We start from the raw sequence: 21,937 nt of genomic DNA on the forward strand, positions 1-21,937 counted from the left end.
GACTTTCAAAATAAAACTCAAACGGAGAACATGATCTGGAAATGTTTGTTGACGAAAAGCCCTTAATTAAAATATGAAATAGTTTTTAAGACAAAGGTCTAAATGTGGGGGGAAAAACTGTGAAAAAAATGCAACAAAGTAGTTATATTTTCTTACACTAGGCTACTTAAGTATTTTTTGGGAGTATCTGTACTTTACTCAAGTTTTTATATTTCTGTCAACTTTCATTTTCACTCGACTTTTCTTCAAGGAAAAAAAATGGATTTTGTTGTTTGTTCATTTAATATCTTTTTTTATACTTCAAGTGTAATGTAAGGTGATGTACAGTATGTTACAAAAAACTTTATAATTCTCTTTTTTTGTATCCTAAAATGTAGCCTTCATGCAGCGACACTGCAAAATAAAAGTTAAGTTACTATGAAAGAAGCTTTTTGAGTCTGTTATCTTAAAATATATCTATATTTTCCCAATAATGTCCTGGGAAGATTCTTGACCCATGTATTTGTTTCTAATTCTAGGGAAAATAGGCTGTTTCTTTGAATAATAGCCTCATATAAACCAAAGTACATAACAATTCATTGATAATGTATTTTTGGAAACTTTCTCCATCATATATTTTTGTGTCCTTGCACAGTGACAAATTCTTTTTTTTTTTCATTTCAACTGACCCCATTCTGCTGTGCTCTATATTGTAATTTATTTTTACTTAATTTATTCATTAATTTCTTTTTGGTATATGTATGTGTGTGTGCACATCTTTGTAACTGCATGTTTTAATAGTGCTATATAAGCAAAGCTTTACTTATTTACTCAGCCTACCTGCTATAAGGGACTAAACCACACAAAAGGATAAAATGGCAATTAAAGATAATAAAGTTATTTCCAGGAAAAATATGGATCTATTTAATTACATAACTGTTAAAGACTGTTAAAAAGTAAACACTTCATTTTTTTCAAAACGTAAACATGATGCTCTTATTTTGAAACCCGAATTGCTTAGCTTCCTTTGTAATTCTGCATTGACAAACTCTAGCTCTCTCTCTCTGTCTCTCTCTGTCTCTCTGTCTCTCTCTCTCTCTCTCGGGGCCCCAGAGGAAAGCTCTGGAGCCATTGGTTGATTCCCGCCATCATGTGCCAGTCTAGACACTTTGGCGGCTGCTGGGAGCCGCACTGCACTGATTGTTGCGCAAACACGGTTCGGTTTCAAGTTTCTTAACTCTTAAAGACGCAACATCCTGCTCTGCTCTGCTCACAGTGGAGACGTCCTGCAGCTCGGTGGTGATCACACTGAAACTCACATCAATCAGGACTCTCACATAGATGATTATCCATACTTAAAAATATATATGTGTCTTCACGGCCTGTTAGTGTGCATTTGCAATGCAGTATAAAAGGAAAACATATTATGGAGTAAGTACCCCCTTAAAATCAATAATGATGATGAAATTTATGATAATATAACACCTAAAGGCATACTAATTACTCTGAGCTGCACAGAGCTATTAATTGCCCTGAAGCTCTATGTTTAAAGTGTGTGTATTCTCCTCTTTTTCTGTTTTCATATTGTGGAAGAAAGAGTTTGCTTAAGTTAACCATTTAAAACCTAGATTCATATTTGACAGTTTACTTGTGCTGTGTTTAGATGCCTTTCTTTCACAATATTGAACCCTCTGAAACTTGAGTAAATTGGTTTGATTACTTTTAAAAACATGGGGGAAAAAGGCAATCACCAACTTGGCAAGAAATGTGCCTTAAATCCACACTGAGCATTATTAGAACATTTTTACTATTTATAACTATTTATAATCACTATAATTATACGTTAAAAATGTTCCAGAAAAAATATATACATATATTTTTAATTTTTTGCACTTTCTTTCAGGTAATTTTCTTGTTTGTGCATTTTTTGTTTATTCTTTTATTTCTCATTTTTTCTTATATTATGTTTATTTTCTTGTAACTTTTTACACGTTTCTTGCTCATTTTTGGACCATGCGCTGTTTAAGTTGCTCAATGCCTTCTCCCCATGTTTTTGAAAGAAATCAAACCAAATCCAAAAAGGGTTAAACTACCCCCAAAAGTAGGTAATTGTGCAGTATGACTGCTTTAAAGTGATATTATTGACATATTTTTTAACTAACTGATTTACATACTGTTGAATAATTTAACTCTTGTTGTTATGTTTATGTTTATGTGTTTATGTTTGATATGTAAAATCTTAATTTTCAATTTATACTGACAATATAATATAGTTGTAAAATAAAATTAAACTACAATATTTCCCTCTGAAATATAATGGAGGATAAGTATCAAGTAGTATAAAGAGGAAATATGAAACAGTAAAGTATTATATTCTCATACTTTATATTATTATTATTATTATTATTATTATTATTATTATTGTTGTTGTTGTTGTTGTTGTTGTTATATTCATCAGTAGTAGTAGTATTATCATCATTATTATCATCATACTTTATAGCTTCATAAATCTTTAACTTTATGCTATATTTAAAAATAGTTTCAAATGAATGTCCTGTTTTGTCAAAACCTTCATGCCACTTTTCTTGATATTTTTTTTTCCTTTTAAAGAGTATTAACCAGCGGCCCCGTAAGGTGGGAAGTATCTAAGTGCTGCACATTTTTATCACAGTATTTCATAGGGAAACGTGTTTTTTTAAATACCCTACTGCATGATGGTTGGAGTTATTAGTCTAAATTACCCACAAAAGTATATCAACAAGACATTCTGAATGTTAATTTTCACCACAATGAATATTTCTGATTTTCTTCTTAAAGGTATACCTATACCCCCTCATGATTTGTATATCAGCACTCACCCTGTGTAACCTTGAATTCCTGAAGAAAACCTTGTTTTTCTCGCATGCCTCCTGTGAAGAATCCAAAAATAGAGAAAGTTCTTGATGAATTAAAGTCAAAAAAGGGTCTGAGTTTAACAAGAGCAAAACTTAATCATGCAACTCAGGTCTCATTTATGCAGCCTTATGCTTAGTACTTCCCCAATACACAGTCCTTTCCACTGGAGAACTAAGCTAAAAGTGAAACTCACAAAAACAGTTGTTTTACCCCTGTCACAGGAGCTGCTGGTCTACCACTGCCTTGATAAATTAGTTTTTTCTGTTAGTGACATTTAAAAGGTTAGTTTGGTTTACTTTAAACCAGCACTGGAGGAAGTAACAGCACCAAATCGGTGTCTGTATTAGCAGAACAACCAGCAGGACGGGATTATGTACTGGACGGAAGAACAGCAGCCTTAAATTTCCGCAGATTGGGAAAACCATTAGATTTAGGAGCTCCTTGCCCTCCGAGCAGGGGACGAGATCAGTTATCATATATCAGCTAGAAAGAGCTGCATACATGTAAGTTATATGTCACCGGAGAGGCCAACACTGTTGTGTTAAACATCACACCCGTCAAGCCTCTGTTGGTTCTGCAATGCCGGCATGTCTTCTAAAATCAAACTGAAGCGGCATGATGCCACTGTTGTTTGGTTTTGTGTAAAAATGCAAAGTAGGCATAAAGAAGGGACTATAGCAGCTCTATAGAGTGATCCCTGTGTAAAAAGGGCTACTGATTTGCTCCAAACAGTCAGGTCAGCACCTTGTATGCTGTGTGAGTGTGAATTGGTGAATGAGAGGCAAATTGTAAATCACTCGGATCGTTAAAAAACAAAACCTCCAAAACAGTGACTGTACACACAGTTCAGTGAAACGACCTGTTGAACATCAGTAGCAAAGAGGACAGGGGGTAAACTGGGGTAAACAGGGGGTTAGGGTATCCCTCATGGCATCATGCCAATTCTCCCACTACCCGTCACCGCGCCAACATGACCGCTCCACCACTGCTCGAGACTGACATTTTAACAACTCTACAAGCATTGGTTTAAAGTGGATGTTACGACTGTGGGATTAGCACAGTGTTCCTGATGGGTGACCGTTCACACCTCGTATCAGTAGAGTTAACCCTGCGTGTCAGTGGCATGTCCAGTTACAGTGTGTGTGTGTGTGTATGTGTGTGCTGTGTGTCAGGACCAGTGTGCCCAAACTCTGCTGGGGTATGTGAGGGACGACAGGGCTGGCTGAAGACATGGGAGTCAAGTTACAATGACAGAGGGCGAGAGTCGAAGAAGAGGAGGAGAGCAGTGTGTGTGTGTGTGTGTGTGTGTGTGTGTGTGTGTGTGTGTGCGTGTGCAGAGGGGTTCACTGGGCACCTGTTCAAAATGTGTTCCCCTGTGTAACTCAATCAGATACAGAGATGCAGAGAGGGAAGTGTTTTGGAAGCACTTCGTGCAGAGTCGAATGTTTCAGTGGCTACATAAACACCACTGGGACTCTCAGCCTCAGGAAACGTGATTTATTGGTCTTTAAAATGATAAATATAACCATATACAGGACATTTTTACAAATAGATCACAGGCCTTTGAGAAATTCAGGAGCGTTGACCGTGACACTGCTCTGTGTATCTGTGTATCATGTATTTCTGTATATTCATGCAAAATAAAAAGGAAAAAGTCAGATGGGGGTTATTAAATCAGCCGAGTCGCAAAAATTAATCAGTGTAGGTATAACATAAGTTTCCAGAATTCAGTTATATGGCACGTTATCAAAGTGTAATGACGAAAACATGCTATAACGATGTTGAATATCATGACAACGGTATTACTTGTGAAAATTAAACAGATGTTAAGGTGTGCTCAGTTCTGCCTTTCTGCTGCTTTACATCAAATTGCTTGCTGAATATAAAAAAGGAAATTATTTTCAATGTTCCTTTATTAAACAAATTGAACACTAAAGTGGAAACAAAAAGATTTTTAAGTGCAGTTTTCTATAGTTACTTTTTAAATAATTATTTCTTTAAAAAAATCCATGAGTGTAACATTGCAGTTGTTTATGATAATCAGCATTATTGGCATCACAGTGACAATTTAAAATAAATAAATAAATAAATATATATTGTGCGGCTCTACCAGGTTTATTATTGGCCTGAATTTGGAAAGACAGTCTGGATGCATTTTTTAATAATATTTATAATATTACTAATAATACTATTTTACTAGTCAGACATATCAAAAACTCATGATAAGGACACTCACATAGGGCAGGCAAGGAAAAACTTAGTTAGAATTATTAAGATTCAAAATCAATAAATTTTGGTGGCACTATTCTGGAAGGAAAACTGTGATGTGTCTGTAACAAAAAACCCATGAAAAACAGTCTAAGCAGGAAAAGCAGCATTGTCTTTGTTTTGTTTTTGTTTAAAAAAAAAAAAAAAGCTTTTCGTGCAACTATGCCGGAAGGCAAAGCAACAAAATCTTGGTAAAGAAAAACAACTTTTCTTGCGTTCATTCCTGCAGGAAAACCAGCAATGTCTCTGTAAAAAAACATCCTCCTTTTTGCCACTATCTCAACAGGAAATGCAACAATATCACAGTCAAAAAATTCTATACATGGCATTATTGCCCACAGAAAAATAGCCACAGGGTGCTACAAAAAAATCCCATACTGTGTAATATAATAACTGTGTACATTATCATGTTTTATAGAGACCAGGTGCAATAATGTTATATTATAGTGCCATAAAACAATTCTGTATATAAGAACAACTTTGTATATACTTCAGCAGTTTGATATTTACTTCTTTTTTCATCTTTGTTGTTAAATTTGATAATAAACTATTATTCTATACTATATATTTTGGTTCAATAATAATATCATTTTCATAACTCTGTTTGGCTCGGCACCATGGATGTGCAACTGAAGTTACATTGAGACAACAAAGCTCTTTTAAATGAGCTAAATCTTGAGTCAATAGTCAGGGAACTGTTGAGTCTAAAATTCAGGGAGGACAAACTGGTCGGTTGACCTGAGAGCAACTGGTTATTGGACACTTGACAAAAAAGCAATAGACTATGCAGCCGCATCATTATTGAATTACATGTTAGCTCATTATTACTGTCAAGGGTGCATTGATTCCCTGAGCAGAAATAGAAGATTAACATTGGAAAAAGAATAGAAGACGAGGAGAATTGTAGCTTTTATTCAGTAAAACGAAGAATAATTAAAACAGCATGCCAATAGATTATCATAAATGTTCTTTTCTCTTTTTGAAAACTATGTTTCAGGGATTTATGTAGGGATGCACGATATTGGATTTTTTTGCTGATATTCAATATATATAACAACTCATTCGACCGATAACTTACACCACTATTGAAAAATTATATAAATTTCTTACCAAATTCTCTGACTGAATAGACCTCTTTATTTGTGTACCTGTCCCCTGGTTTATTTTTTGTTTCTACATGTATTTTTATTTATTTACTTATTTATTTTATCATCTTTATATCAGCTTTCTCTTCATTTACATTCTCCATACATACTTGGATCATACTTCATCATTAACCAGATTCATTTTCACTTTGTCCAACAAAAAAAAAAAGAAACGAAAAGAAAACAAAAGAAATAAATGGTTAGTCATATCAGCAGAAATCAGCACGTTGGCCAATTCCGATATTTTATTTTAAAGCCAATATTTGCTGATACTGATGACACGCTGTTATTATCATCAAAAATGGGGGAAAAGAAAGAAATGACCTGCAGCACTTAAAATTTTATGATAAAAGTAGGTTTTACCAGCTTATAGTCAGATTTATTTTTTATTTTATTGGACTATTCTCTCTTTGCACTGTTTTTTTTTGGGTTTTTTTGGTATAATTTAGGTGAAGTGACCCTTCAAAAGAATCTGTCAGTCCAGCAATTGTTATTGGAGCCATGTGAAAGTGTCCTGGTTGCGTGTGGTTTGGTGATAAGGTGTGTGTGTGTGTATGTGTATGTGTGTGTGTGTGTGTGTGTGTGTGTGTGTTGTGAGTGTGTTGTGAGTGTGGAAAGGGGGGGGTGGTGGTGTATCAAGGTTGGTGGGAGAGCAGACAGGGTGTCCGGCACCAAACCACCTCCCAAAATAAACTCAGTCCCTGCGTCTCAGTGTCTGTCCAGTGGCAGACCAGTGGGCTCCCACAGTACCAGCAGCAGCAGCGGCAGCAGAGAGGAGTCTGGGGCCCGGCGGCCTGTCACAGGAACAACATGTCATCAGCTTCATCACTCCCCTAATGGCTCTCCTCTAGACCAGAGACAGTGTGCTGCCCCACCAAGGCGGCAGTTTACTCTGCACACACACAGACAGACAGACACACACACACACACACACACACACACACACATATACACATGCGCGAGTACATAAACATTCATGCACGCACAAACACTCCTGCTGCCCACTCCCAGCCACTTACAGGCCAGCACTGGAGAGACTAGGAGGCCCCCTTATAAAAACATGCAGCGGTGCTGGAGATAATGTCTCGCCAGACCTCTGGACTCACGCCAGGCTGCCCTCTTAATCTGACGTCCATAGAAATCTCTGCACAGAAACACTGCCAAGGGTCAGTAACGTTAGCCAGCTAAAATATTTATCTGTTTGGAGCCGATCCGAAGTTAAAGGAACAGTTTAACATTTTGGGAAATACATGTATTCTTTTCTTGCATTAAGATGAGAATATTGATTCCACTGTCAGATGTAAGAATGGTATCATTCTTATCATCTGAGGCCCAGTCAACACGTATGAAGTTTTGAGTTTTAGATGACTAAAACGTAAGATTTTTCAAAACTCAGTTTACTTTGTATCCGTGTAAACAAGTAAAATGGAACATCTGGTAAAAGATGAAGTCATCTCTTCAATGTGTACACGCTCACAGTGTAATGTGCATGCACCAGAAACATCAGCAACAATGGCAGAGATCCAGTTTTGTTTACCTTTTTTGTTAGTACTAGCCTTTTATTGTAAGGTGACGCTCAGCAGCAACTCATCGCTCATCTGCACTCACATTTCGGTTTTTCCACAGTAGCCTGGGCCGTGTACCTGAAAGACATTAAATAAAGAGGTATCAAATATGTTATTATTCTCTTTATTTAGACTCGAAAAATCATTAAGGGTGAGCCCTCATTTACAATGATGTCGAGTATAAGTAAAGATATTATTAGCTGTGTGTATTGAAAGAAATGGTCACAGTATTTAAGGCCTGTTCATTACGATGGTTCAGTAGCACATGGAGCCAAAAAAGTTAAACTTCTCAGGTATAAAATTACTAAATTTTCTGCATTGTGTAACCAATAGAGCAAGCGCACCAGAGTCCCCCGCTGGCTGAGTGGTTAATGCTGCGGTCACATGGAATTAGGGAGACGGTAGACGGCAAACCAGATATCATTTTAGGAGCCAAGAGCAGGATTGTAAAATTACGTTCGGCTGGCAGAGAATATCGGCAACGGTAACAATAGACGGCACAGCTGTCCAAATTTAAAATATGTCTTACTTTTTACTTACTTTTTGCCATCCCTTGTAAAGGAGCTTACATGTTGCTACTATGTTACACAGCTTCCTCACATAAAGAAACATAGATAATTTGGGCAATTACAAGACACTACTGGAATAATTAGTTAACATTTTCTTCCAATCTTTGTAAACAGTACATCACTATTGCAACAAATTGTCATGCATGTTTTATTTTGGCGTCTTGCCATTCCTTCAGGCTGTTTGTTTTGCTGCGTTGTCCAAAAGCTATTTTCCATGTGCCTTTTGCCTGATTTCATGTGAAGGCAGCACAACTTCCAATTTACCTGTAGACTAATCCAAACGGAGATAAGATAAGTTAATTGTAAGGCTCTTCCAGATTTTCAAAATGTTATCGGACTGTTTGGATCAAAACCAGATAGGAAAATGAACAATTTCCCAGGGGTGGTGACCTTAAAAAAAAAAATCAAAAGGAATCCACTGAGAGACATCTCAGAAAGTCTTTTTTAACCCAACTGCATCTTGTAATATACATGCAAGTTGTAATTCCACAGTTTGGCCAACGTGTCAAATTGTTTCTGGGGCTTTGTTCACTAAAAGCTCAGAATCTTCTATTCAAGTCAACTACTGTTGACGCCGACTGGCCCAGATGAGCATTTGGAAAATACTTTGCGTTCTCGTGTGTACAGAGACAATATGAAGGTCGAGTAGACAGAATGTTTTTTTGTTTTTTTTTTAAATGAAGGGGAAAATATCTGTATATACGTAGGCGGGGCCGAATCCCCTGCAAGAAAGTGAAAAAGTATATTTGCCAGAATAAGTCAAACTTGCAAACTTTAAAACAACATCCATAATGTATTTTTTGAAGAAACAAAGTTCAATTAAAATTCAGCATCACAAAATATTCAGCCTGTATGTTTCCACCAAGTCATGCTGTAATATGTCATCTGAACCCTGAGCAGAATGAACCGGACACCTTCAGAGAGCGAGAGAAGTCATGAAGCCGCCTGAACTGCTTTCCCTCTTGTTAACAGCTCTCAGTTCAGCAGCACACACCCATCCCCGTCTGCTGGACTTCTGGCACCAGAGAGGGCGTAATCAGGCCTCTCTCTGCCCTCTCACTCACAGTTCAGCTCTAATGCTCCACCATCCCTTTGAAACTGCACTCAGCTACCCTTTCAATGAATTTCCATGCACTTTTTTTTCAAGGGCCACATATTTATTTTCTTTCCCTCTCTTTGCGAGTCCGACTCTTCTCACGCTCACCACTGGAGCTAGGCGAGCCGCTGGCTGCACTAGTTAGCTCATTAATCACTCTTCTCCCCCTCCGTTCTGAGAAACAGAGTCACTAATTAATGGAAAGCACTTTATGACAGAACACAGGGGTTTCCTGGAAATTAACCATTAATCTAGACTTCCATTATAGGTCTAATAGCATGAGGTGGGCGGGGATTGATGGGTTTGAAACGGTGGAAAAGGGTGATGGCAGTAACACGCTGCTAGAAACAAGAGCTGCGTTAAAAAATGTGTATAAAAGCTCATTAATATTAATGTAAGTATTAGCCAAGTTAACAACTGTGCAGGTTGATGGATGCTGCATCACCAGCTGTACATTCAAAAACACCTTTGATTATTTAAGTGGTTATGTTTACTAATGCAGACTGTTGACTATTTTTAGACTTTTAGCAGAAGTCAGGTAATGTGGGACATCAGGTAAAATGGGACAAATAAGGTTTCACATCTTTAAATATTAGCAGCCAGTCACCAAATATGTTCATGACTGTTGCTACAAATGTGCTTTACATGAAACAATTATTTCTATTGGTTTGAGATGCCAGTTATGGTAACACATTCTCATCCCAGCTTGTCACATAGTGCTGCTATGTCGGTGAGCTTACATGTCTACTTATGACCTTCTGGGTATCCTTCGGCGCCAGCTGTTTATGCTCCAGGATGCCGTTGTCTTGATGTCGCCAAATGCACATGGTGGGATGATGCAGCACCTCATTATGTTTCTACAACATGAGCACATGGCAACTAACGTGGACCATCACGATGGTTAGGATTAGACAATAAAGTCAAAGACAGTTAGGTAAACACAAAAGAGGCACATGGTAAGGTGTAAAAAAATAAATAAACAAAAATCACATCAGCACAGAAGGCAGACACTGGGCTCCCACATGAAAGCCAGTTTTTTGTGGGACCCAGTCCCCACCCGCCCTATAAGTACAGTCATCTTGTTATATTACCTCATCACCGGCAGTTTCTCTACCATCGCCAACATTTTGCATTTCATGCGCACACACCCAGTTTCATCCTGCAATGTTCTCAAGCGACGCCGCCCATGCATGTAGCATATGGATGCGCCTGGTTCTGTCAGGCCACGTTTTCATCTGCCACCGTCTAGCCATATTTCAGGTGGATGCGGAGGGTGGTTTTTAGTATCATGCTCATACACCAAAAGCACTGACAGAGCGGCACTATTCAACAAGTTCAGAATGAGAATGGGCTGGCCAGCCAAAGAGTCAAAAAATGAGTTATGCAGTTAAAACAACAAGGGTATAACAACAAAAAATACTGTAGGATGCTGCTTTTTATTAACTGACTTATAATCAGAATATTTTCAAAGGACGACTTTTTATGGGAAAGAGTTTTGAGTGAGTACTTGATGCATTCAGGCAAAAGACATCAGACAAAAAAAAATCAGCTAAAAATGCTTTTAGGCTATCAGGTCCCATAAAATCATGAGTTATGCTATTATGTGCCATCCTATCACAATTCAGACTTTTTTTTTGTTGTATTTTTGTCACTTAAAAAATATTAAATATGATGCTGTGTGTCCATATCCACCACAGCACTCCAGAATTAGCCATAATTGATGCACACAATGCATGTCTATATAAACAATATGGCACCAAGGAAAAAGGCAACACAGGTTACATAATTGCCACAGGTTACATTATGATTCAATTCATCAGTAACTGAAATGATAAACAGATTTAACCTTTCAAAAAACTAACATTGTCCCATTTTACTTGAACATGTCATCAGCAACATAGTTTCTTCACAGAAATGTAGCAGAAAACCAAAACAAGTTATGGAGGTAACACTTCAGATAGTCTGCAGAGTTTTAAGTGGTTTACTTAATGTCTTAAATTAGTCGACTTCAAGAGTGACTGGGATAACATGCAAAACAGATTCTTGTCTGAACTCACACACAGAAGATTGTAATTAACTGCCATGTGCCACAGACCATTAGGCCATTAATCATTATCACTGGATGCATCAAATTTCCTCATGTCCAACAGATTTGCTGCAGATTGTTCAGCAGAAATTCCCCTTCATTTGATATTCTGTTACACTTCAATTTTTTACAATATCCCTCCTTATCAACCAGTTCAGTGGACTCACTGTTGCTAGAAAACACTCTTGTTTTCAGAGCACAACATTGCATTCAAGAAAATGTTTTGATGTCAGTTTGACAAATGGCTATTTTGGCAGTTTGGGACAGCATACAAGTTCAGGAAATAAGATCTCATGTGAATCTGTTGGTCTAAAATTAAACACAAAAATGAAAATGTTGCTAGAAGTATGCTCTGTAGTACTTTGTGCTGCACTTAGTGCTACACTAAACATAAAAACCTGGCTTTGTATGTTCCTGCAAACAAGAATATGTTAAATTTGTATGATTTTTAGTAGCGGATATGCTGAGACTCCATGTTTCAATTTTATATTATGATATGATATCATGGTTTGTGTGTCATAAGGTTTAAACACAAAACTCATTGCGGACAAGATAATGTTTTGGTTTAAAATAAACATTTTTGAGGGCACAGTCTGATAGGAAAAGCAATGAAAAAGAAATGCTTTTGATGCCACTATCCCAGCAGGAAATGCAGCAACGTCTGTAAAAACACATTTAAAAAACAAACTCTGTTTTGTGCCAATATCCCAAGAGACGCAGCAGTGTCTCTGTAAGAAACAACTGCTTTTTGAGCCACTATCTCCACTGGAAAAAACACTGACTGGTACAAAGAAATGTGCTTAGAGCCTTAAGACTGATGGAAACAAAGCAATTACTCTCCAAAAAAATCAGTTTTACTGTTTGCTGCTCTTGAGCAGTGCTCTGCAGCTTGGCAGGTGTCTGGCAGGTGTAGGTGACACACCATCCAACATCCCCTCCACCTCCTGATGTTAGAGTGAGCTCATATATTACAGGGCTTCAGAAGCATTGATATTATATGCAGAAAGTGTATATGTGGTTTGCCGAAGCATACAATGACAGCATTGTCTTTTGACAACTGGGCCTGTTTCTTAGATAACTTTTCCTGTTTCTCTGAGGCAAACAGGCAAAAAATCCACCTGTCATCCAATTATCATACCATCTCCTGTCTTTCTAAGTCAGCATGCTCACTTAAGTTTTATAAACACATGCAAAATGCAAACCACATTCATATGGAGTTCCAGTCAATCCATATTAAAGCTCCTTGGGCAAAACCACACCAAAACCCTTTCCCTTGGATCCCCACAAATTGTGTGTGGTTTTGGTGAAGGCCAAGGTTGTAGGACATGATATTTGTGCGTTTGTTTACTTTCACAGTATTGTATTTTGTTTAGACTTCCACTGGGGGGAACAGTATCTAAGAAAACGAGGAAGGAAACGGGATGAAAACAAAGGAAGAGGAAGGGAACCCAGTGTGATGGAGCCTGTCCCTCACTGATCCTGGTTCAGCCGGAGTCATGCGGACAGTGGCGCCACCGCTGCAACTAATGGCTGTGGTCACTCAAGGAGGACATATTATTTATTTATTTCTTTTTTTTATAAATGAAGCACAAACAACCAAACAAAGTAATGAATGGGGGGAGAATTTATGTGGCCTTTTCTAGTTGTTATCACAACTTAAAATCAGTCACTGATACTTACTGAGGTCAAGTGTTCAGGAGGAGAACATATCTGAGAGTTTACAGCTTAACGGTTGCATCACATGAATGGATCATATGATTTATTTAGACTGCATGAATGTCAATGCATTGTTGTGTGCCTGTTTTTTATAATTATTTTGGGGCATTTAAAGCATTTATGCAATTACAGTGAAGAGACAACAGGAAAACAGAGGAGGAGGAGGGGTGGCTGATGTCACGCAACAAAGATCACAGTCAGATTACAACAGAGGCGTTGTGGTTCATGGTAGGCGCCTTCACTCGAGGTCACCAGTGTGCCACTGCTGTTGCTGCTTTTAACGTTAGCAAATAGGCAATGCTAAAAAACAGAAAAATTAAGGGACTGTGTTGGTGACACAAATACTGTATGAGGGGGCAGATTGGGGATCCTCCAACAGAAAATTTTAATTTCTTGCATACTAGTGAATATTTATGCACCGATTTGTGTCCTGTCTGCATCCATTTATGGTGTACGTCTTTCGGATGTGAGAGGGGGAGGTTTGGGGGTGATCCCTCCTTCACAAAATTAACAATAAGTAGTCAAGCGCTTCTAAATTAAAAAAATTAAAAAATTAAAATCATTGGAGACAAAGTGTTTAACATTAAAAAAAAAAAAACACGTTATAATACAGCCCGCGAATTAAATGAGACACTATAAAAGCAATAATCGTATGAATAAATACAGACAGAATATGTCTTGTAACCATTAAATTGAGAAAAAAAAATTAAACTCAGCTTACCAGATGATGGTCCCTCTGCTTGGTTCATTTTCTGTGTCTGTGCTTTCTCACTCCAGGGCTGCAGATCATGATTGAGTCAGCAGCATGAGACACACCTGGGTCTGTGTGCCAGCTGCAAAAAAGAAGAATGAAAGATTGTCTTTTATTCCTTTTACCTTGTTTTTGCAGCACAACACCCTTACACCACAATTTCACTCCTCTCCCTACACTAACACTACAGATTTCTCCTATTTGTGTGACGTGTTATTATTACTTTTAATTTAATAAATCCCTTTATTTGTTAATTTTATGCACATGTCTCACACTTTTTAGCTGCTTTAAAGCTGGGCTATAACATTTTTTTATTTTATCATGCTTCTTTTCACTGTAACAGAATGTATGCTACTTTTATTTAACAGCCTTTTCCATTTTTACATTTCCTTTTTACAAAACTTGTTTAAATATATTTCACAATGATTTCTCCTCATTTCCACACAGTTTTGTCTGCATTTCCTTATAGTATACACAGAGTTCACCCCTAGTCTTCTGCTGACTGCTCAGCTGCATATTATTTAGTTAGCTTATTAAAACACTGTCTGCTGATGCACACAGAACTGCTCCGTGTTGACCAACGGAGCACTGGAGCTTTGTGCTCTGTGACCCTGAGGACTGATGACTCTTTGTCTATGATTGAATTAAATTTAAATTAGGTGTACTTTATGTTCCTTTGGCAAATGTCTTGGACACACATTATTGAAGTGTATAAACTTAGTTTGCAGAGAATTTTGACAAAGTTTATGCAAGTTATTACAGACTCAGAGTGTGTAAAAATGTAACGCATTCCTCAGTGTACGGTGAATTATTTATGATCCATTTAACTCCGGAGCAGAACATCCATCATTAACTTAACATTTCTGCCCGTCTTCTGATTTGTTAGTTTGTCCTCAAATCACCCCAAATTTAGGTATCCGCAAATGAAGCACTTCATGCAGATGATGTTTCTCCAAATCAAGAATAACGTGAAGCTAATTCTCTCTGTCTCTGCCAGTGAGGAATTTCATCATGATATGGCAGCTGCACTGGGTTTCTTAAGCCAGCAAATTTGAATGTCCAAAACATAGCAAAGACATAGCAAACAATGGTGGGTAACTTAATACAAACGGCCTGACAGCTGAACTGAGATTGATGAGTCAAACAAACCTTGAGATCCTCAGGATGTTTCAGTCATGATGTTCATGTTTATCAGAGGCCAGGTTGAAATCAGGAGTTTATCTTTGCTGCTCTGATGCCGAGCTCTGAAGCAATTCCTGTCTAAAGGTCTGGTGTATAGGATTTAGGGGGATATATGAGGAGAAATGGAATATGATATAGTACGTATGTTTTCTTATGTGTATAATCACCTGAAAATTAGAATACTTTTTCAGATAGTGCCATTCACGTTTTCATGTTGGCCAAATGCAATGAGCAGCGCCAGAGTTTTTCAGTGTTTCTAGCAGTTAAAATCACCAGATTCGTTTGTTTTTGGGAGGAAGAGAAATTTGTGGATAATTCTGCTTTTGGTGAAATCTTTCTGAATGTTTGGATCTTATCAGAGAACACATTTGCATGTGTCGCACTAGCAGCCTGCAGCAGCATGCTAAAGTGCATCAGAAATACATGGATGTTTAAACCAAAACTGCTTTATTTGGTTTTTGATCTGTTTTTGATCTGCTTTACTTGGATCCAGACCTGTGAACATGCCCACTCTTATCCGTTTGAGTTGCCTGATTGACACGAAGTATAATGAGTTGGCCATTCTGTCTGATATCAGGCAAAGGACACAGTTAGTGTGCTTTGTTATGCTGCAAAAAACAAAGTGATATTTTGTTGTACATCAACTATGTGTGATCTCATATTTAGTTTAATATCAACATCAGCCCATCTAAACAAAGTGTTGCCTTACAGTGACAGTTACACTCTGCCAGAGCTACATTTGAACTACAATATAAAAGTTCACAGTTTTATTTTTAATTTCTGTAACAGGCAGACAACGGGGCAGATCGTTTTCAGGCAGGTGTTTATGTGCAGACACCTAGTTCAGCTCTAAATATGCTGTAATCCAAAAGCAGCACATGCCCCATAAATATACTCAGGAGTATCACTAAATTGTTAGATATGTTAGATTAATCTGCTAAAAGCTGCAGCCCATTAACAGATGAGATGGGTTGTTTTATTGATTCGTCTTCAGCAGTCAGTGACAAACAGGAGCAGATGAGTGTCTGGCAGCGAGATGTCAGATGGAGGTGACAATCTCTGAGGACGGGGGAGTATTTGCCACCAAGTCTGATGCTCAAGATGCTTTAACACACACACACACACACACACACACACACACACACACACACACACACACACACACACACACACACACACACACACACACACACAAGTCAGCAGGAATTCTTGACAGCTTCCTTTTAAGGCTGTGGAGGGAGGTGTGAACACTCTCTGGCTGGTGTCATCTTAAAAGGAGCAGCTTGCAGGATTTAGTGGCATCTAGTGGTGAGGACTGCATATTTCAACCTGCTGAAACTTCTTCCATATGCCAAATCTGAACTCCTGGTTAGGATTCCTTCATCGGTTATTGCTCAGGAGGTTTTTACCACGAGCCACATTATTCACAGAAGTCTCATCCTATCCATAACAAATGGAGGTGCAACGTTGCTATGCTAAACCAGGTTTGTGACTCCTTATTAGCAAAAGCTAGCAAACCCGCGACTGTGTTTTCCAATATCTGTACTACCACTGTACAGTATAGCAAAACAAGATTCAGTATGTCCCAATACATTATATGTCAAATGCAGTATGCCAAAATACCAGGATGTTCACTACATCTGGTGGGATTTTGCAGAATGCAAACGAGCATGGTCTTCTGGTGATTCTGACCCACAGTCCTCTGTGCAGCAGAAGATACATCGACTGAGTCAAAAACAGATGACGGCCCTGACAGCAACAGTAAACAGTAAATGCTTTACAATGCCAGTCAAAGTAGTGACTAAAAGTATGAATCAAAAGTATGCGACTTGAAACGCACCCTTAGGGGATGATTACACCTAAATGCATCACTAGAAAAGCGTTGTCAGCAAAACCATTGTTTCCATATGGCACAGCACGCTTGTCTGACACTCCACTCTTGCACGACACATTTTTCTGGCAGTTTTCGGGCGCACATAAAAGTTAAAATATTTCAGTTCAAGATCTGGAGTCACACCACTCATCAATGTCACTTTTTGCCATGTGCACGCAGCCCCGCTCCACAGGCATTCCCTGCTGTTTTTCCAGATGCGCTTCCAAGGTGTTTTTGGAGCGGTCAGGCATGAAAATGTAACCTGGACTGACCTGGGTGAGAGTTAACTTTTCTGTCTCGGGGCTTTCGTGTGGTTGACTTACCACCAGGCCACTGCTCTTGATCCTCGTGATCAGCTCGCTTGGACCAGGCAGCTCTGCTTAACACCCTCTCTGGCGCATTTCCGTCGATGCCATCAGCCAGTTCGATCTTTGAAGTGGATGCTCAGAGCGAAATGTGCATGTACACTGAGTTCTTGATGGTGTGTGTGACAAATGGTTCTGTGTCTTTTTGTCTTTGGCATGTCTTGCTTCTGGCTTCTTCCTTGTGCTTTGCCCGTTCCAGCTCAAAGGCCTCCAGACCAGAGCTCTCCCACAGGTGCCACCAATAGCAGCTAATGAGTTAATGCCCCATGTGTGACATCAGTGCAGACTATGCCTCCCACCACCTGCCTAAACCACACCCATATCTACAAGATGGGGATGGCTGTGGCTCAGAGGTAGAGCGGGTCGCTCTCTAATTGGAAGGTCAGTGGTTCGATCTCCGGCTCCTCCAGGCAACATATCGAAGTCAAGATCAAGATATTGAACCCCAAATTGCTCCCGTGGCTGCGTCATTGGAGTGTGACGGATGGTTACTGAGTAGCAGATGAGACCATGCATAGTGTGTGAGAATAGGTGAATGTAACGCGTGAAAGCGCTTTGAGTGGTCAAAAGACTAGAAAAGCGCTATACAAGTGCAGTGTATTTACCATTTACACTCACTAAAATAGCAATAAGGTTATAACCCCAGGTGACTAAAAGCGGTAAAGACACAAAATAAAGCAGTTAACATTACAAATTAATGTTTCTCAGAAGCAGTTTTGGCTCATCATAGACAATTAAATTAAAGGATGCTTGAAATAGGGATGTTAATTTGCTATTAGCAAAACAAAATTTGTGGATCATAAATTAATATTTCATGTCTTGTATTAATACCAACCGCTCCTTCATTACAACCACAACTGCGATGAGTGTTTGGGTCAGTTTAGTTTGAGTCAAAACAAGGACAAAACAGAGCAGAGATTATAAACTGGACTACACCCACGGCTCTGCCAAACACACTCAGAGCACTCTGATTCTGTTTACATAGCGGAGGCTAAATGTTCAAGGGAACACACTCTGCATCACATGTAATTGCTTGTGATTCTCTCTCCTCACTTCAAAAGGCAGGGAGCGCTGTAGTTCAAGGGTCAAAGACTCGACTGTTGCCCAGATGCCCCCCAATTTCCTGTTTTGTCTGGCTCTGTGAATGTAAAGGGGTCTAAAATGTGAGGGCCATGTCTCACTGGAGCCAGAAAGAAAAGGCTCCACTTCAGCTGATTCCTTCTCTGCTTTCCACTCCCCGCTTTTAAACTACTGATTTTTGTGCACCTGTCAGAAATAAGAACAAATCCCTTTCTTTTTGTCCAACACAGCATACTTTACATCACAGGAACATGCAAAAGATGCCCATTTTAACAGTGTGTTGTGAAATAAATTAGTATTTTATGTCTTTATTCATAAAAAGAACACCCCTTTAACAGGGTGTGGTAGGACCCAATTGCAGCACAACAGAGCAGGTGAGTAGTTGGTAATGACCTTGCAAAGGAGAGTATAATCAGGCTGCAGGTAAGTAGGGACAGTTTTTAGTTCTGGGGTGGAGCAAAGTTCGTAGAGAGACTGGGGTGAGCTCACGTTCACAGGTGATACTTCAGAGTTTGAGTGGGGAAATTGTGAAGGTGGAGCAGACTGGCAGGTGAATGTATCAAGTAAATTGCAGAAACACTTACAGCAGGGAGCTTGTGGGAAAAGCAGGGACTCCAGAGAATGGCAGGCAGGGCTTGTGTGGTCAACTAAGAACAGCTGGCGTCAGGCAGGCAGGCAGCGGAGCAGACGAATCCAGTAGGAGCAGGCAGCGGGATCAGCAAGGACAGGCGGGGAATCGATGTACCATCAGAACAATAAACACCAGTGGCACTCACACAGAAGAGATGTTTCACTCAGTGGGATGCTCTGAAGACAGCCAGAAGAATGGCGATCTCACTTGACCGAGCGGAAGCAGTAAAACACAGCACAGCCACGGGTGGACGAGAGCGAGGAAATGCACAAGCAAAACTTGTTGTCAGATACAGAAGGCTGTTAGGTTTACAGGGACAGAGATGAGGAGAGGAGGTCAGAGGCGAGCCGAGTCGAAACCAGGACAACAGTCCTATAGTGAGTGCTAGACATGAAAGCAAAGACAATCTGGGAAAAAGTGAGTGGAGTGAGGCTGCTGCTTAAATGCTGGTTTGATTGGAGATGAAGAGCAGCTGGCAGCACCAGGTGGAGGTGATGAGGCTGATGAGGGGGAGTGGCCGGGTGAAGAGATAGGTGGGCGCAAAGTAAGTGGAAAAAATCCCACAGCAGCAGGAGAGTGGCAGAGCGGACTGTGACGCCCTAAGGGTTACTGTTATTTCCATGACACTGTACAAAATGTTTTTTGAGTTTGTACATTTGGTGAGTACAGCAGTCAGGTCACAGGAGAACACATGACTGGAGGATAGTAAGCTCCATCTAATTTTATATTGTGTACTTTGTGTATATTTAGTGCTAAATTAAAGAGGCCCTGGGGGTTAAAACACGATGACATTTCAGAAAACTCAACCACATTTTACAACACACAACATTTCACAAAAAAACAACAGCCTTGTAGGGTTTTGTGAAATGTTGCTCTGTTTTATGTATGTATTTATGTTATGTTTTGTGAAATACTGTTGTCTTTTATGAAATGTGTTTGTGTATAGTTATATTTTGTGAAACACTGTGTTTTGTGAAATGTAGTTTTTTGAAATATTGTTGTGTTTTGTGAAATGTCGTCCTGTTTTTGGATTTGTTGTGGTGTTTTGACTGGCTTTGTAACTAACTCTAAAACAGACAATAGAAAGCAAACATATCATGACTTTTTTTTTTTTCAATTTCCCACCAGTCATATCCATCAATTTGTTGAGATGGAAAAGACACATGGTAGCAGAAATGATGATGTCAGTAAAATAATGCTGAAAATATTGTATCAACACATTTCTCTAAATATGTAAGATTTTCTAAAAGTTTCCAGTAGCAGTATAATGGGTTTAAACTTTTTTCTTTTTTTTTTTTTTTTACACACAAGGCCTCGAAAATGGAATGCAGCCTCAACTCCCTTATTTCATCTTGTCAGGATGAACCCTTTTTTCTGCCATAGTAAACAAGAAGCTCTCTCTCTCCCACTCTTTTCCTTTTTTCTCCATCTTAAATCAGCAGCTGAGACAGGGACTCTCACATGCAGCAAGTTATTTTAGGAGATACTTCTCTGTTTTGTGTTGCACCTCAAAGTAAGAGCAGAGACAATGTCAGTTATGAAGGAAAAATGGAAAGTTTGCATGTGAAAAAGCTTAGAACAAAAACAACCATGTGTCCTTTTCCAACCACAAGGTACATTGTTTTAAAGCTTTCATATGGGGAGTTTCTCAGCTGACATTTGTTTGAGATAAATATGTAAAATTGACTTTTTGCACGTCTTTCTACAGAATATAAAACAGTCAGAAAACAAAAAGTACATATGTGAGTTTTGAGGGGGTGGGGTTACATGCAAGTGAGTGGCCCCAGTGCTAAATTACACTGCAACATGGTCCCTCTCAAAGCCCACATCTGGGATTGGCCCTGACAACTGGATGCCGTGCTGCTCTAATTTTGGTTACTTTGTTTATAACCCTATAATAGAGACAGTACAGGACCACAGGGCAGGAATGAAGGAGGGCAGGACACAAAGTAAAAGCAGTCATTTTGAAAAAGCTTCTGGGGATTTTAGGACGAGTATAAAGTTAGGTTAAAAAAAATAGATGTTTAAATTGCTGAATGTAATAAATTAAGGTGACCATTATAAATGCTGTTTTGTTTTCTGTCAACAGGATTCACACCATCACAGTGATTCCTTTTCAAACCTGAAGGCTGCAGGTTGTAGCCTGTTGAGCGTGCATGAAACAAAAATAAGAAATCTGTAATTATATTGGGAGCAGATGTGGGCTTTGTCAGCCCCCTCACCGTCTTTGGAGTCCAAGCAGGAACACAATCACTAAACACACTTTGTCAACACTGGATAGAAAATATAAAGTCACTTAGGGGAGTTGATGATAAACAACATTTTCCCCGAGGACAAAGCTCAGCTCATCGTATGGAAGCAGAAATGTTGAATGTAGCTGCACACCAAGTGGTTGACGTTTCTACAGTATTTGGGTATTAAACTGTCAACTCTAATCTTAAATCTGTACTCTCAAGCAGTTTCAAGAGCCACTGGGAAAAAAAACAAGTGATGGTGTGTGAAATGCTGTAGCCAGTAACTTTAATATGATCTTCCACTTAATTAATTAGACTGACATCGTTTGTGTGCATATCAAACTGTATTTAAAGTTATAACTGAAGCTGCCACATTATGAAGGATGCTGCAGTGCTCACGTCTTTGGGGAATTAAATGTACATTTAAATATTGAGCAGGAAATCAAAACAAATCTTTTAAAAGATTCAGTCTTTTTATGGACTGATAACTTAAATAAAAGCA

At 38.9% G+C, this 21,937-nt stretch overlaps 1 long non-coding RNA gene across 2 annotated transcripts; it reads right to left on the reverse strand.

Moving 5' to 3' along the window:
• Nucleotides 1–4,361: 4,361 nt before the first annotated feature.
• Nucleotides 4,362–19,603, reverse strand: LOC148190365 (uncharacterized). 2 transcript variants are annotated; one of them, XR_015776175.1, is made up of 5 exons: nucleotides 19,155–19,603; nucleotides 14,041–14,152; nucleotides 7,825–7,930; nucleotides 7,307–7,431; nucleotides 4,362–7,081 (listed from the first exon to the last, which is right to left on the reverse strand). It is a non-coding gene; the product is annotated as an uncharacterized LOC148190365 (long non-coding RNA). The 2 variants fall into 2 exon arrangements; XR_015776173.1 differs by lacking the exon at nucleotides 7,307–7,431.
• Nucleotides 19,604–21,937: the final 2,334 nt, after the last annotated feature.

Source organism: Plectropomus leopardus, chromosome 1 (assembly GCF_026936395.1).
Source record: "Plectropomus leopardus strain MGB_pleo_1.0 chromosome 1, ASM2693639v1, whole genome shotgun sequence".
NCBI lineage: Eukaryota > Metazoa > Chordata > Actinopteri > Perciformes > Serranidae > Plectropomus > Plectropomus leopardus.